This window comes from Cryptomeria japonica, unplaced genomic scaffold, assembly GCF_030272615.1.
Source record: "Cryptomeria japonica unplaced genomic scaffold, Sugi_1.0 HiC_scaffold_89, whole genome shotgun sequence".
Lineage (NCBI taxonomy): Eukaryota > Viridiplantae > Streptophyta > Pinopsida > Cupressales > Cupressaceae > Cryptomeria > Cryptomeria japonica.
The window spans coordinates 485,727-502,284 of NW_026728911.1; the positions used below are offsets into that span (position 1 = coordinate 485,727).

Consider the following 16,558-nt stretch of genomic DNA (forward strand, 5'->3'; position numbering starts at 1 on the left):
TAGAGGGGCACGGAGGGGGCTGCGTGAGACAACACAGTCCCCTATATAAGTTATTTGTCCGATTCTCACACATCCGAAGAATGGTCATCAAATCGGACAACAGCCCAAACTTCCGACTTCCGTCCCAGAAAGCCCAAGAGCTATCTAAAACGTTCATGGCCGGAACTCGATCGCGGCTATACCAGTCCGCCAAGCAACCCAAAAGCTAGACTGGAGCTCTAGTCGAATCACCTCTGTGGCCATTGCAAGGACGTGTTGGAGCGACTACCATTGCCGAACCATTCCGCAGGTCGAGTCCATACCAAGGCCGCATAGAGATTCACGATGAGCTCCTGCATAGCAATCAGGAGACTTGCCGTGTCCATCACAATCGATAAATCCTGGTGCAAGATTTTTGCATCCGAGCGCTCCAACCAGTCGAGCACCAGCATCAATCGACATAAACGGGCACGGGGGGAGGATGCTCGAGAACACTACCTCCCCTATATAAGTTATTTGTCCGATTCTCAAGCAGCCGAAGTCTGGTCATCGAATCGGGTCAAAGACCACAACTTCCGACTTTACCCACAATGCAAGTCATCGAATCGAACATCGGCCCCCGAGTCGGACTCCATGCGTATGTCAGGTCATCGGACCCAAATTCCGCCTTCCTGCGCATGGCGGGCCATCAATATCAACTCGGTCATCGGACCCAAACTCCGCCTTTTTGCGTATGGCACGCCTTCAAATCGGTCATCGGACCCAAATTCCGCCTTCCTGTGCATGGCGGGCCATCAACATCAACTCGGTCATCGGACCCAAATTCTGCCTTTCTGCGCATGGCACGCCATCAACTCGGTCATCGGACCCAAATTCCGCCTTCCTGCGCATGGCAGGTCATCGGACACAAATTCAGACCTCGCCAATATGCCTACGTATCGAATCGGTCATCGGACCCAACTTCCGACTTCATCCATACTGTAGGGTCTTTGAGGTTGGCGCGGTGCGCTCAACCCAGGGAGTCGACCCATCGAAGCATACACCTCCCCTATATAAGCTATTTGTCCGATTCCCACACCTGTGTAGTTTGCACCTCTGACCAGGACATCGACCCCAACTTCCGAACTCGACTGCAACGACGGCACCAGCGCCTTGGTGCGCACCTTGCGACGCACAGTCCCAACATTCGCCTTCCTGCACATGGCAGGTCATCGGACCCAAATTCCGACCTCGCGAGTATGCCTACATATCGAATCGGTCATCGGACCCAACTTCCGACTTCATCCATACCGTAGGGTCTTTGAGGTTGGCGCGGTGCGCTCAACCCGGGGAGTCGACCCAACGAAGCATACACCTCCCCTATATAAGCTATTTGTCCGATTCCCACACCTGTGTAGTTTGCACCTCCGATCAAGACATCGACCCCAACTTCCGAACTCGCCTCCAACGACCGAACCAGCGCCTTGGTGCGCACCTTGCAACGCACAGTGCCAACATTCGCCTTCCTGCACGTGGCAGGTCATCGGACCCAAATTCCGACCTCGCGAGTATGCCTACATATCGAATCGGTCATCGGACCCAACTTCCGACTTCATCCATACCGTAGGGTCTTTGAGGTTGGCGCGGTGCGCTCAACCCGGGGAGTCGACCCAACGAAGCATACACCTCCCCTATATAAGCTATTTGTCCGATTCCCACACCTGTGTAGCTTGCACCTCTGATCAGGACATCGACCCCAACTTCCGAACTCGACTAAAAAGACCGCACCAGCGCCTTGGTGTGCACCTTGCAACGCACAGTGTCAACATTCGCCTTCCTGCACATGGCAGGTCATCGGACCCAAATTCCGACCTCATGAGCATACCTACTAATCGAATCGGTCATCGGACCCAACTTCCGACTTCATCCATACCGTAGGGTCTTTGAGGTTGGCGCGGTGCGCTCAACCTGGGGAGTCGACCCATCGAAGCATACACCTCCCCTATATAAGCTATTTGTCCGATTCCGACACCTGTGTAGTTTGCACCTCCGCTCAGGACATCGACCCCAACTTCCGAACTCGCCTGCAACGACCGAACCAGCGCCTTGGTGCGCACCAAAAGTGCGCACTTTTGGAGGGCACTTTTCTGCGCTCCAAAGGTGCGCACTTTTGGAGGGCACTTTTTGGAGGGCACTTTTCTGCGCTCCAAAGGTGCGCACTTTTGGAGGGCACTTTTTGGAGGGCACTTTTCTGCGCTCCAAAGGTGCGCACTTTTGGAGGGCACTTTTTGGAGGGCACTTTTCTGCGCTCCAAAGGTGCGCACTTTTGGAGGGCACTTTTTGGAGGGCACTTTTCTGCGCTCCAAAGGTGCGCACTTTTGGAGGGCACTTTTTGGAGGGCACTTTTCTGCGCTCCAAAGGTGCGCACTTTTGGAGGGCACTTTTTGGAGGGCACTTTTCTGCGCTCCAAAGGTGCGCACTTTTGGAGGGCACTTTTTGGAGGGCACTTTTCTGCGCTCCAAAGGTGCGCACTTTTGGAGGGCACTTTTTGGAGGGCACTTTTCTGCGCTCCAAAGGTGCGCACTTTTGGAGGGCACTTTTTGGAGGGCACTTTTCTGCGCTCCAAAGGTGCGCACTTTTGGAGGGCACTTTTGTGCACTCCAAAGGTGCGCACTTTTGGAGGGCACTTTTCCTGTGCTCCAAAGGTGCACACCTAGGTGAGCACCTTCGACCACACCTTGTAGCACACCAAACTCTGACTTTCGACTTCATCCGCAATGCAGGGTCTTTGAGGTTGGCGCAATGCGCACAACCAGGGGAGTCGACCCATCAAACCCAACACCTCCCCTATATAAGCTATTTGTCTGATTCTCATACATGCGTAGCCTGCAGGAGCAATTAGGACATCGACCCCAACTTTCGGCTTCTAAACGAAAACAAGGTCTTTGAGGTTGGTGTAATGCGAACAACTAGGGGAGTCAACCCATCAAACCCAACACCTCCCCTATATAAGCTATTTGTCTGATTCTCATACATGTGTAGTCTACAGGAGCAATTAGGACATCGACCCCAACTTTTGACTTCTTAACGAAAACAAGGTCTTTGAGGTTGACGTAATGCGCACAACCAGGGGAGTCGACCCATCAAACCCAACACCTCCCCTATATAAGCTATTTGTCCGATTCTCATACATGTGTAGCCTGCAGGAGCCATTAGGACATTGACCCCAACTTTTGACTTCTTAACGAAAACAAGGTCTTTGAGGTTGGCGTAATGCGCACAACCAAGGGAGTTGACCCATCAAACCCAACACCTCCCCTATATAAGCTATTTGTCTGATTCTCATACATGTGTAGCCTGCAACAACGATTAGGACATCCACCCCAACTTCTGAATTCGTCTGCGTTGACCGCACCAAAGGTGCACGCCTTGGTGCTCACCAAAATCCGACTTCCGACTTCTTCTGCTATGCGGGGTCTTTGAGGTTGGCGCAGTGCGCACAACCAGGGGAGTCAACCCACCGAATGCAACACCTCCCCTATATAAGCTATTTGTCTGATTCTCATACATGCGTAGACTGCAGCAATGATTAGGACATCCACCCCAACTTTTGACTTCTTAAACAAGACAGGGTCTTTGAAGTTGGTGCAGTGCACACAACCAGGGGAGTCGACCCATCAAACGCAACACCTCCCCTATATAAAGCTATTTGTCCGATTCTCATACGTGTAGTCTGCAGCAGCGATTAGGACATCGACCCCAACTTCCGAATTCGTTTGCATTGACCGCACCAAAGGTGCACGCCTTGGTGTGCACCCTGGAGTGCACTTTGGTGCTCACCTCGGTGCACACTTTGGTGTGCACCTCGGTGTGCACCAAAGGTGCGCACCTTGGAGCGCACCAAAGGTGTACACTTTGGAGCGCACCACATAGGGTCTTTGAGAGGTTGGCGCAGTGCGCACACCAAGGTGGGTGTTGAGGTGCGTGCCGAGGTGGGTGGGTGCTAGGGTGCGCTCCATGGTGGGTGCCAGGGTGGGTGCGTGCTAGGGTGGATTCCAAAGAGGGTCATAGGGTGGGTGCCAAGGTGGGTTGGTGATATAGTGGGTTCAAAGGTGGGTACTAGGGTGGGTTCCAAGGTGGGTCACAAGTTGGGTGCCAGGATGCGTGGGTGTTAGGTTGGGTGCCAAGGTGGGCTCCTGCGTGGGTGGGTGCTAGGGTGGGTTTCAAGGTGGACGCGAGGGCGGGTGCCAAGGTGGGTAACAAGTTGGGTGTTAGGATGGGTGAGTGCTAGAGTGGGTGCCAAGGTGGGTGGGTGCTAAGGTGGATGCCAAGGTGGTTCACAGGGTGGGTGGGTTCTAGGGTGAGTTCCAAGGTGGGTCACAGGTTCAGTGCTAGGGTGGGTGTCAAGGCGGGTGTCGAGGTGCCTGGGTGCTAGGGTGTGGATGCCAATGTGGGTCATAGGGTGGGTACTAGGGTGGGCTGCAATGTGGGTGCCAAGGTGGGTAACATGCTCGGTGGGTTCTAAATTGGGTGCCAGGGTGGGTGTGCACCCACCTTGCCCGAGGTGGGTGCCAAGGTGCCAGTGTGGGTGGGTGCTAAGGTGGATGCCAAGGTGGGTGAGAAGGTGGGTGATAGGTTGAGTGGTAGGATGGGTGGGTGCCAAGATGGGTCACAGGGTGGGTGCAAGGGTGGGTAGGTGCTAGGGTTGGTGTCAGGGTGGGTGGGTGCTAGGTTGGGTTCCAAGGTGGGTGCGAGGGTGAGTGTCAAGGTGGGTCACAGGTTAGGTGCTAGGATGGGTGAGTGCTAGGGTGCAAAGGTGCCAGGGTGGGTGCTAGGATGGGTCGATGCTAGGGTGAGTGGCAAGGTGGGTCCACAAGTGTCAAGGTGGGTGCCGAGGTGGGTGCCAAGTCGGCGACTGCTATGGTGGATGCCAAGGTGGGTCACGGGGTGGGTGCCAAGTTGCTAGGTTGGGTTCCAAGGTGGGTGCCAACGTGGGTGCTAGGGTGCGTGGGTTAAAGGGTGTGTCACAACGTGGGTGCCAGGATGGGTGCGCACCCACACTGGCCAAGACGGGTGCGGGTGCAAGGTTGGGTTCCAAGCCCGGTCACAGGCTGGGTGCTAGGATGGGTGGGTGCCAAGGTGGGCACCAGGGTGGGTGCACCCACCCTGGCCAAGGTGGGTCACGGGGTGGGTCCTAGGGTGGGTAACGGGGTGGGTACTAAGGTGCGTGCCAAGGTGGGTCATAGGGTGGGTGCCAAGGTGGGCACCAGGGTGGGTGTGCACCAACCCTAGCCAGGGTAGGTCACGGGGTGGTTGTCGGGGTGGGCGTCAAGGAGCCAAGGTGGGTGGCAAGTAGCCAAGTTGCGTGCCAAGGTGGGTGTCGGGGTGGGTGCCAAGGATCCAAGGTGGGTGCCAAGGAACCAAGGTGGGTGTCTGGGTGGGTGCCGAGGTGGGAGCCAGGGTGGGTCCCAAGGTGAGTGCAAAGGTGGGTGCCAGGGTCAAGGTGAGTGCCAATGTGGGTTCCAAGGTGCCAGGGTCAGGGTGAGTGCCAATGTGGGTTCAAAGGTGCTAAGTTGGGTGCGAGGTTGGGTGCGAGGGTGGGTGGGTGCCAAGGTGTGCTAGGTGGAAGCCCGGGTGGGTCGGCATCCCATGGGTGTCGAGTTGGGTGCCTGATGGGTGCTTCTTGTCAAGTTTTAGTCGTCGGGACTCATTTCGAGCCTTAGAGGTCGTTTCTTGTCCGGTTGCCCTGTCTTCGACCTGGGAACCCAATTTTGGTCCTCGGGTCCCATTTTTTTTTGTCTCGCATCCCACTTTTGGCCTGTGGCCTTTTCGGGGTCGATTCTCGTTTTGGGCATCAGAGCATGTTTCTTCTCCTAAAACCCAATATTTGTTTATTAAGTCTCGGAACACATTTTTGTTCTCGTGGACCCATCATGGGTCTTGGAACGCATTTGTGGTCCTTGGGTCCCATTTTGCATCCCGAAACTTGTGTTTTGGTGCTTGATCCCTATTTTGGGTGCCCACCTTGCACCAAGTGCGCACCCGGGGCAAACCGAGCGCCTTGGTGCACCGGGGCAAGATCGAGCGTGCACCCGAGGCGCCCCGAACATGCACCAAGGTGCACTCGGCCCACATGTGAGCGCAGGTCGTTGCGCCCGAGGTGGTGTGTGGGCACCGCGTTGCAGACGGGACACTGCACGCACACGACGCCCCCTCCAGGTGCACGCACGTAGGCCGGGCCGGGTGCACACCCGACGCCCTAGCAAGGTGCGCGCACCTGGGCAGGGCTCACACTTGGCGAACGGGGCGCACTTCGCGAGGGAGGGTGTGCACCTCGACGGGGGTGGGTGGCCGGGGTGGATTCGCACGTGGGTCGCGGTTTGCTAAGTACACACTGCGACAAGCTCATAACGGGTGCGATCATACCAGCATTAGTGCACCGGATCCCATCAGAACTCCGCAGTTAAGCGCGCTTGGGCCGGAGTAGTACTGGGATGGGTGACCTCCCGGGAAGTCCCGGTGTTGCACCCTTTTTTAGTTTTTCGCCGGGCGTCGCAATGCTATTTGAATAAACCTTTTGCCCGTTTGCGTTCTCGTCGGGGCCGGGCCGGGCCGGGGTGCGCTGCCCGCACTACCGCGCGCGCGGGGGCGACACCGAGCGCGCACCCGAGGCACCCCGAGCACACAGGCCACGGTGCAACCCGGGCGTTGTGCGCGCACCCCGGTGCGCCCGAGGTGCTGCGCGCGCACCCAGGTGAAATCGGTGTGCACCTCGGCCAGTGCGCGCTCGGTCGAGTCGCGCACGTTGGCCAAGGTGCACGGTGATGTTTCTTACTCTAAGGTTCCGCACCAGACGCCCGGGACAGGTGAGCGAAGCTGGGCGGGGCCGGGTGCGCGGCCGGGGCAGGTGCACGCAGCTGGAGAGAGCTTTGGAGCACACTTCGGAGCGCACCAATGATGCGCTCCATTCAAAAGTTTCCTGAAAAGGCAAAAAAAGTTGAGATTATAGAATTTCCCACTTGAGAGATTGTAAAAAAAAAAAATTTAAAATGAAGGAAACGCGGGTGCCAAGGTGTGCGCAGCCCAGCCAAGGTGTGCGCACCAAGGCGCCCACCCTGGCGAAGGTGCACGCAAGGTGCGCACCCGAGGCAAACCGGACAATTAACCCAACTTTCGACTTCGCGCGCACCTTGGAGCGCACTTCGGAGCGCTCCTTGGTGCGCACCAATCTTGGGCACCTCGGAGTGCACCATGGCGCCCACCAAGGTGCGCACCCGGGGCAAACCGAGCTCCGACTTCGTGCGCACCTTGGAGCGCACGAAAGGTGCGCACCATGGCGCCCACCAAGGTGCGCAGCCCAGCCAAGGCGTGCGCATCAAGGTGCGCACCCTGGCGAAGGTGCGCACCCGGGGCAAACCGAGCTCCGACTTCGTGCGCACCTTGGAGCGCACAAAAGGTGCGCAACCCAGCCAAGGTGTGCGCACCCCGGTCAAACCGAGCTCCGAATCGTGCGCACCAGAGGTGCACGCCATCGTGCGCACCTTGGAGCACACTTCGGAGCCCTCCTTGGTGCGCGCCGATGTTGCGCACCTCGGAGCGCACCCGGGGAAAACAATGCAATTAACCCGACTTTCGACTTCGTGGGCACCTCGGAGCGCTCTCGGGTTCGCACCTCGGAGCACACCGAGGTGCGCACCTTTGATGCGCTGCCTTCACCAATTTCCAGAAAAGGCAAGAAAACATTGAGAAGGTGTGCGCACCGAGGTGCCCACCCTGGCGAAGGTGCACGCGAGGTGCGCACCCGGGGCAAACCGGGCTCCGACTTCGTGCACGCCGCACCTTGGAGCACACTTCGGAGCGCTCCTTGGTGCGCACCAGGGCGCGCAACCCAGCCGAGGTGCCCACCCCGGCGAAGGTGCACGCGAGGTGCGCACCCGGGGCAAACCGGGCTCCGACTTCGTGCACGCCATGGTGCCCACCGCGGCGAAGGTGCACGCGAGGTGCGCACCCGGGGCAAACCGGGCTCCGACTTCGTGCACGCCGCACCTTGGAGCACACTTCGGAGCGCTCCTTGGTGCGCACCATGGTGCCCACCAGGGCGCGCAACCCCGCCGAAGGTGCACGCGAGGTGCGCACCCGGGGCAAACCGGGCTCCGACTTCGTGCACGCCGCACCTTGGAGCACACTTCGGAGCGCTCCTTGGTGCGCACCATGGTGCCCACCAGGGCGCGCAACCCCGCCGAAGGTGCACGCGAGGTGCGCACCCGGGGCAAACCGGGCTCCGACTTCGTGCACGCCATGGTGCGCACCGCGGCGAAGGTGCGCACCCGGGGCAAACCGGGCTCCGACTTCGTGCACGCCGCACCTTGGAGCACACTTCGGAGCGCTCCTTGGTGCGCACCAGGGCGCGCAACCCAGCCGAGGTGCCCACCCCGGCGAAGGTGCACGCGAGGTGCGTACCCGGGGCAAACCGGGCTCCGACTTCGTGCACGCCGCACCTTGGAGCACACTTCGGAGCGCTCCTTGGTGCGCACCATGGTGCCCACCAGGCCGCGCAACCCAGCCAAGGTGTGCGCACCAAGGTGCACGCGAGGTGCGCACCCGGGGCAAACCGGGGTCCGACTTCGTGCACGCCGCACCTTGGAGCACACATCGGGGCGCTCCCGGGTTCGCACCGGCGTTGCGCACCGTGGTGGGCACCTCGGAGCACACCAAGGTGGGCAGCGAGGTGCGCACCTTTGATGCGATGCCTTCACTAATTTCCATAAAAGGCAAAAAAAAAACGAGATTTTAAAATTTCCGTTTTGAAAGATAGTGAGAAAAAGGGAATGCTGGTGCCATCTTGAGCCCGCCCTGGTGCGCAGCCCAGCCAAGGTGTGCGCACCAAGGTGCCCACCCTGGCGAAGGTGCGCGCCCGGGCAATTAATCCAACTTCCAACTTCGCGCGCGCCAGGGTGGGAGCGCACCCAACAACCGGGCCTGGGAAGAGCCAATGCGAGAAACCCCACCAAACGCTCTGACAAAAAAAGAGGGGGCGCTCCAGTAACCCCGCTTCGGAGCGCACCCTGGGCAAACCCAGCCAAGGTGCCCACCCCGGCCAAGGTGCAGGCGAGGTGCGCACCCGGGGCAAACCGGGCTCCGACAACGTGCACGCCGCACCTTGGAGCACACTTCGTAGCGCTCCCGGGTGCGCACCTCAGAGCACACCAAGGTGGGCAGCGAGGTGCGCACCTTTGATGCGCTGCCTTCACTAATTTCCAGAAAAGGCAAAAAAAAAAGGAGATTTTAAAATTTCCGTTTTGAAAGATAGTGAAAAAAACGGAACGCGCGTGCCATCTTGAGCCCGCCCTGGTGCGCAGCCCAGGTAAGGTGCCCACCCTGGCAAAGGTGCGCACCCGGGCAATTAACCCTACTTCCGACTTCGTGCGCGCCAGGGTGGCAACCGGGCCTCGGAAGAGCCAATGCGAGAAACCCCACCAAACGCTCCGACAAAAAAAGAGGCGGCGCTCCAATAACCCCGCTTCGGAGCGCAGCCGGGGCAAACCCAGCCAAGGTGCCCACCCCGACGAAGGTGCACGCGAGGTGCGCACCCGGGGCAAACCGGGCTCCGACAACGTGCACGCAGCACCTTGGAGCACACTTCGAAGCACTCCCGGGTGCCCACCGGCGTTGCGCACCGTGGTGGGCAGCGAGGTGCGCACCTTTGATGCGCTGCCTTCACTAATTTCCAGAAAAAGGCAAAAAAAAATGAGATTTTAAAATTTCCGTTTTGAAAGATAGTGAAAAAAAAGGAACGCGGGTGCCATCTTGAGCCCGCCCTGGTGCGCAGCCCAGGCAAGGCATGCGCACCAAGGTGCCCACCCGAGGTGCACACCCGGGGCAAACCGGGCTCCGACTTCGTGCAGGCCGCACCTTGGAGCACACTTCGGAGCGCTCCTTGGTGCGCACCATGGTGCCCACCAGGGCGCGCAACCCAGCCAAGGTCTGCACACCAAGGTGCCCACCCCGGCGAAGGTGCACGCGAGGTGCGCACCCGGGGCAAACCGGGCTCCGACTTCGTGCACGCCATGGTGCCCACCGCGGCGAAGGTGCACGCGAGGTGCGCACCCGGGGCAAACCGGGCTCCGACTTCGTGCACGCCGCACCTTGGAGCACACTTCGGAGCGCTCCTTGGTGCGCACCATGGTGCCCACCAGGGCGCGCAACCCAGCCAAGGTGTGCGCACCAAGGTGCACGCGAGGTGCGCACCCGGGGCAAACCGGGGTCCGACTTCGTGCACGCCGCACCTTGGAGCACACATCGGAGCGCTCCCAGGTTCGCACCAGCGTTGCGCACCTTTGATGCGCTGCATTCACTAATTTCCAGAAAAGGCAAAAAAAAACGAGATTTTAAAATTTCCGTTCTGAAAGATAGTGAAAAAAACGGAACGCGGGTGCCATCTTGAGCCCTTCCTGGTGCGCAGCCCAGGCAAGTTGTGCGCACCAAGGTGCCCACCCTGGCGGAGGTGCGCGCCCGGGGCAATCCGGGCTCCGACTTCGTGCACTGCATGGTGCCCACCAAGGCGCGCAACCCAGCCAAGGTGCCCACCGCAGCGAAGGTGCACGCGAGGTGCGCACCCGAGGTGCACACCCGGGGCAAACCGGGCTCCGACTTCGTGCACGCCGCACCTTGGAGCACACTTCAGAGCGCTCCTTGGTGCGCACCAGGGCGCGCAACCCAGCCGAGGTGCCCACCCCGGCGAAGGTGCACGCGAGGTGCGCACCCGGGGCAAACCGGGCTCCGACTTCGTGCACGCCATGGTGCCCACCGCGGCGAAGGTGCGCACCCGGGGCAAACCGGGCTCCGACTTCGTGCACGCCGCACCTTGGAGCACACTTCGGAGCGCTCCTTGGTGCGCACCATGGTGCCCACCAGGCCGCGCAACCCAGCCAAGGTGTGCGCACCAAGGTGCACGCGAGGTGCGCACCCGGGGCAAACCGGGGTCCGACTTCGTGCACGCCGCACCTTGGAGCACACATCGGGGCGCTCCCGGGTTCGCACCGGCGTTGCGCACCGTGGTGGGCACCTCGGAGCACACCAAGGTGGGCAGCGAGGTGCGCACCTTTGATGCGATGCCTTCACTAATTTCCATAAAAGGCAAAAAAAAAACGAGATTTTAAAATTTCCGTTTTGAAAGATAGTGAGAAAAAGGGAATGCTGGTGCCATCTTGAGCCCGCCCTGGTGCGCAGCCCAGCCAAGGTTTGCGCACCAAGGTGCCCACCCTGGCGAAGGTGCGCGCCCGGGCAATTAACCCAACTTCCAACTTCACGCGCGCCAGGGTGGGAGCGCACCCAACAACCGGGCCTGGGAAGAGCCAATGCGAGAAACCCCACCAAACTCTCTGACAAAAAAAGAGGGGGCGCTCCAGTAACCCCGCTTCGGAGCGCACCCTGGGCAAACCCAGCCAAGGTGCCCACCCCGGCCAAGGTGCAGGCGAGGTGCGCACCCGGGGCAAACCGGGCTCCGACAACGTGCACGCCGCACCTTGGAGCACACTTCGTAGCGCTCCCGGGTGCGCACCTCAGAGCACACCAAGGTGGGCAGCGAGGTGCGCACCTTTGATGCGCTGCCTTCACTAATTTCCAGAAAAGGCAAAAAAAAAAGGAGATTTTAAAATTTCCGTTTTGAAAGATAGTGAAAAAAACGGAACGCGCGTGCCATCTTGAGCCCGCCCTGGTGCGCAGCCCAGGTAAGGTGCCACCCTGGCAAAGGTGCGCACCCGGGCAATTAACCCTACTTCCGACTTCGTGCGCGCCAGGGTGGCAACCGGGCCTCGGAAGAGCCAATGCGAGAAACCCCACCAAACGCTCCGACAAAAAAAGAGGCGGCGCTCCAATAACCCCGCTTCGGAGCGCAGCCGGGGCAAACCAAGCCAAGGTGCCCACCCCGACGAAGGTGCACGCGAGGTGCGCACCCGGGGCAAACCGGGCTCCGACAACGTGCACGCAGCACCTTGGAGCACACTTCGAAGCACTCCCGGGTGCCCACCGGCGTTGCGCACCGTGGTGGGCAGCGAGGTGCGCACCTTTGATGCGCTGCCTTCACTAATTTCCAGAAAAAGGCAAAAAAAAATGAGATTTTAAAATTTCCGTTTTGAAAGATAGTGAAAAAAAAGGAACGCGGGTGCCATCTTGAGCCCGCCCTGGTGCGCAGCCCAGGCAAGGCATGCGCACCAAGGTGCCCACCCGAGGTGCACACCCGGGGCAAACCGGGCTCCGACTTCGTGCAGGCCGCACCTTGGAGCACACTTCGGAGCGCTCCTTGGTGCGCACCATGGTGCCCACCAGGGCGCACCCGAGGCAAACCGGGCTCCGACTTCGTGCACGCCGCACCTTGGAGCACACATCGGAGCGCTCCCAGGTTCGCACCAGCGTTGCGCACCTTTGATGCGCTGCCTTCACTAATTTCCAGAAAAGGCAAAAAAAAACGATATTTTAAAATTTCCGTTCTGAAAGATAGTGAAAAAAACGGAACGCGGGTGCCATCTTGAGCCCTTCCTGATGCGCAGCCCAGGCAAGTTGTGCGCACCAAGGTGCCCACCCTGGCGGAGGTGCGCGCCCGGGGCAAACCGGGCTCCGACTTCGTGCACTGCATGGTGCCCACCAAGGCGCGCAACCCAGCCAAGGTGCCCACCGCAGCGAAGGTGCACGCGAGGTGCGCACCCGAGGTGCACACCCGGGGCAAACCGGGCTCCGACTTCGTGCACGCCGCACCTTGGAGCACACTTCAGAGCGCTCCTTGGTACGCACCAGGGCGCGCAACCCAGCCAAGGTGCTCACCCCGGCGAAGGTGCACGCGAGGTGCGCACCCGGGGCAAACCGGGCTCGGACTTCGTGCACGCCGCACCTTGGAGCACACATCGGAGCGCTCCCGGGTTCGCACCAGCATTGCGCACCTTTGATGCGCTGCCTTCACTAATTTCCAGAAAAGGCAAAAAAAAGAAAAAAATGAGATTTTAAAATTTCCGTTTTGAAAGATAGTGAAAAAAACGGAACGCGGGTGCCATCTTGAGCCCGCCCTGGTGTGCAGCCCAGGCAAGTTGTGCGCACCAAGGCACCCACCCTGGCCAAGGTGGGTCACGGGGTGGGTCCTAGGGTGGGTAACGGGGTGGGTACTAAGGTGCGTGCCAAGGTGGGTCATAGGGTGGGTGCCAAGGTGGGCACCAGGGTGGGTGTGCACCAACCCTAGCCAGGGTAGGTCACGGGGTGGTTGTCGGGGTGGGCGTCAAGGAGCCAAGGTGGGTGGCAAGTAGCCAAGTTGCGTGCCAAGGTGGGTGTCGGGGTGGGTGCCAAGGATCCAAGGTGGGTGCCAAGGAACCAAGGTGGGTGTCTGGGTGGGTGCCGAGGTGGGAGCCAGGGTGGGTCCCAAGGTGAGTGCAAAGGTGGGTGCCAGGGTCAAGGTGAGTGCCAATGTGGGTTCCAAGGTGCCAGGGTCAGGGTGAGTGCCAATGTGGGTTCAAAGGTGCTAAGTTGGGTGCGAGGTTGGGTGCGAGGGTGGGTGGGTGCCAAGGTGTGCTAGGTGGAAGCCCGGGTGGGTCGGCATCCCATGGGTGTCGAGTTGGGTGCCTGATGGGTGCTTCTTGTCAAGTTTTAGTCGTCGGGACTCATTTCGAGCCTTAGAGGTCGTTTCTTGTCCGGTTGCCCTGTCTTCGACCTGGGAACCCAATTTTGGTCCTCGGGTCCCATTTTTTTTTGTCTCGCATCCCACTTTTGGCCTGTGGCCTTTTCGGGGTCGATTCTCGTTTTGGGCATCAGAGCATGTTTCTTCTCCTAAAACCCAATATTTGTTTATTAAGTCTCGGAACACATTTTTGTTCTCGTGGACCCATCATGGGTCTTGGAACGCATTTGTGGTCCTTGGGTCCCATTTTGCATCCCGAAACTTGTGTTTTGGTGCTTGATCCCTATTTTGGGTGCCCACCTTGCACCAAGTGCGCACCCGGGGCAAACCGAGCGCCTTGGTGCACCGGGGCAAGATCGAGCGTGCACCCGAGGCGCCCCGAACATGCACCAAGGTGCACTCGGCCCACATGTGAGCGCAGGTCGTTGCGCCCGAGGTGGTGTGTGGGCACCGCGTTGCAGACGGGACACTGCACGCACACGACGCCCCCTACAGGTGCACGCACGTAGGCCGGGCCGGGTGCACACCCGACGCCCTAGCAAGGTGCGCGCACCCGGGCAGGGCTCACACTTGGCGAACGGGGCGCACTTCGCGAGGGAGGGTGTGCACCTCGACGGGGGTGGGTGGCCGGGGTGGATTCGCACGTGGGTCGCGGTTTGCTAAGTACACACTGCGACAAGCTCATAACGGGTGCGATCATACCAGCGTTAGTGCACCGGATCCCATCAGAACTCCGCAGTTAAGCGCGCTTGGGCCGGAGTAGTACTGGGATGGGTGACCTCCCGGGAAGTCCCGGTGTTGCACCCTTTTTTAGTTTTTCGCCGGGCATCGCAATGCTATTTGAATAAACCTTTTGCCCGTTTGCGTTCTCGTCGGGGCCGGGCCGGGCCGGGGTGCGCTGCCCGCACTACCGCGCGCGCGGGGGCGACACCGAGCGCGCACCCGAGGCGCCCCGAGCACACAGGCCACGGTGCAACCCGGGCGTTGTGCGCGCACCCCGGTGCGCCCGAGGTGCTGCGCGCGCACCCAGGTGAAATCGGTGTGCACCTCGGCCAGTGCGCGCTCGGTCGAGTCGCGCACGTTGGCCAAGGTGCACGGTGATGTTTCTTACTCTAAGGTTCCGCACCAGACGCCCGGGACAGGTGAGCGAAGCTGGGCGGGGCCGGGTGCGCGGCCGGGGCAGGTGCACGCAGCTGGAGAGAGCTTTGGAGCACACTTCGGAGCGCACCAATGATGCGCTCCATTCAAAAGTTTCCTGAAAAGGCAAAAAAAGTTGAGATTATAGAATTTCCCACTTGAGAGATTGTAAAAAAAAAAAATTTAAAATGAAGGAAACGCGGGTGCCAAGGTGTGCGCAGCCCAGCCAAGGTGTGCGCACCAAGGCGCCCACCCTGGCGAAGGTGCACGCAAGGTGCGCACCCGAGGCAAACCGGACAATTAACCCAACTTTCGACTTCGCGCGCACCTTGGAGCGCACTTCGGAGCGCTCCTTGGTGCGCACCAATCTTGGGCACCTCGGAGTGCACCATGGCGCCCACCAAGGTGCGCACCCGGGGCAAACCGAGCTCCGACTTCGTGCGCACCTTGGAGCGCACGAAAGGTGCGCACCATGGCGCCCACCAAGGTGCGCAGCCCAGCCAAGGCGTGCGCATCAAGGTGCGCACCCTGGCGAAGGTGCGCACCCGGGGCAAACCGAGCTCCGACTTCGTGCGCACCTTGGAGCGCACAAAAGGTGCGCAACCCAGCCAAGGTGTGCGCACCCCGGTCAAACCGAGCTCCGAATCGTGCGCACCAGAGGTGCACGCCATCGTGCGCACCTTGGAGCACACTTCGGAGCCCTCCTTGGTGCGCGCCGATGTTGCGCACCTCGGAGCGCACCCGGGGAAAACAATGCAATTAACCCGACTTTCGACTTCGTGGGCACCTCGGAGCGCTCTCGGGTTCGCACCTCGGAGCACACCGAGGTGCGCACCTTTGATGCGCTGCCTTCACCAATTTCCAGAAAAGGCAAGAAAACATTGAGAAGGTGTGCGCACCGAGGTGCCCACCCTGGCGAAGGTGCACGCGAGGTGCGCACCCGGGGCAAACCGGGCTCCGACTTCGTGCACGCCGCACCTTGGAGCACACTTCGGAGCGCTCCTTGGTGCGCACCAGGGCGCGCAACCCAGCCGAGGTGCCCACCCCGGCGAAGGTGCACGCGAGGTGCGCACCCGGGGCAAACCGGGCTCCGACTTCGTGCACGCCATGGTGCCCACCGCGGCGAAGGTGCACGCGAGGTGCGCACCCGGGGCAAACCGGGCTCCGACTTCGTGCACGCCGCACCTTGGAGCACACTTCGGAGCGCTCCTTGGTGCGCACCATGGTGCCCACCAGGGCGCGCAACCCCGCCGAAGGTGCACGCGAGGTGCGCACCCGGGGCAAACCGGGCTCCGACTTCGTGCACGCCGCACCTTGGAGCACACTTCGGAGCGCTCCTTGGTGCGCACCATGGTGCCCACCAGGGCGCGCAACCCCGCCGAAGGTGCACGCGAGGTGCGCACCCGGGGCAAACCGGGCTCCGACTTCGTGCACGCCGCACCTTGGAGCACACTTCGGAGCGCTCCTTGGTGCGCACCAGGGCGCGCAACCCAGCCGAGGTGCCCACCCCGGCGAAGGTGCACGCGAGGTGCGTACCCGGGGCAAACCGGGCTCCGACTTCGTGCACGCCGCACCTTGGAGCACACTTCGGAGCGCTCCTTGGTGCGCACCATGGTGCCCACCAGGCCGCGCAACCCAGCCAAGGTGTGCGCACCAAGGTGCACGCGAGGTGCGCACCCGGGGCAAACCGGGGTCCGACTTCGTGCACGCCGCACCTTGGAGCACACATCGGGGCGCTCCCGGGTTCGCACCGGCGTTGCGCACCGTGGTGGGCACCTCGGAGCACACCAAGGTGGGCAGCGA

The 16,558-nt window shown here is 60.6% G+C and overlaps 2 non-coding genes across 2 annotated transcripts; both read left to right on the forward strand.

Moving 5' to 3' along the window:
* The first annotated feature begins 6,370 nt into the window (after positions 1 to 6,370).
* LOC131864627 (5S ribosomal RNA) lies at positions 6,371 to 6,489 on the forward strand. The gene has a single exon (XR_009363392.1). It is a non-coding gene; the product is annotated as a 5S ribosomal RNA (ribosomal RNA).
* Positions 6,490 to 14,306: 7,817 nt separating this feature from the next.
* On the forward strand, positions 14,307 to 14,425 carry LOC131864623 (5S ribosomal RNA). The gene has a single exon (XR_009363388.1). It is a non-coding gene; the product is annotated as a 5S ribosomal RNA (ribosomal RNA).
* Positions 14,426 to 16,558: the final 2,133 nt, after the last annotated feature.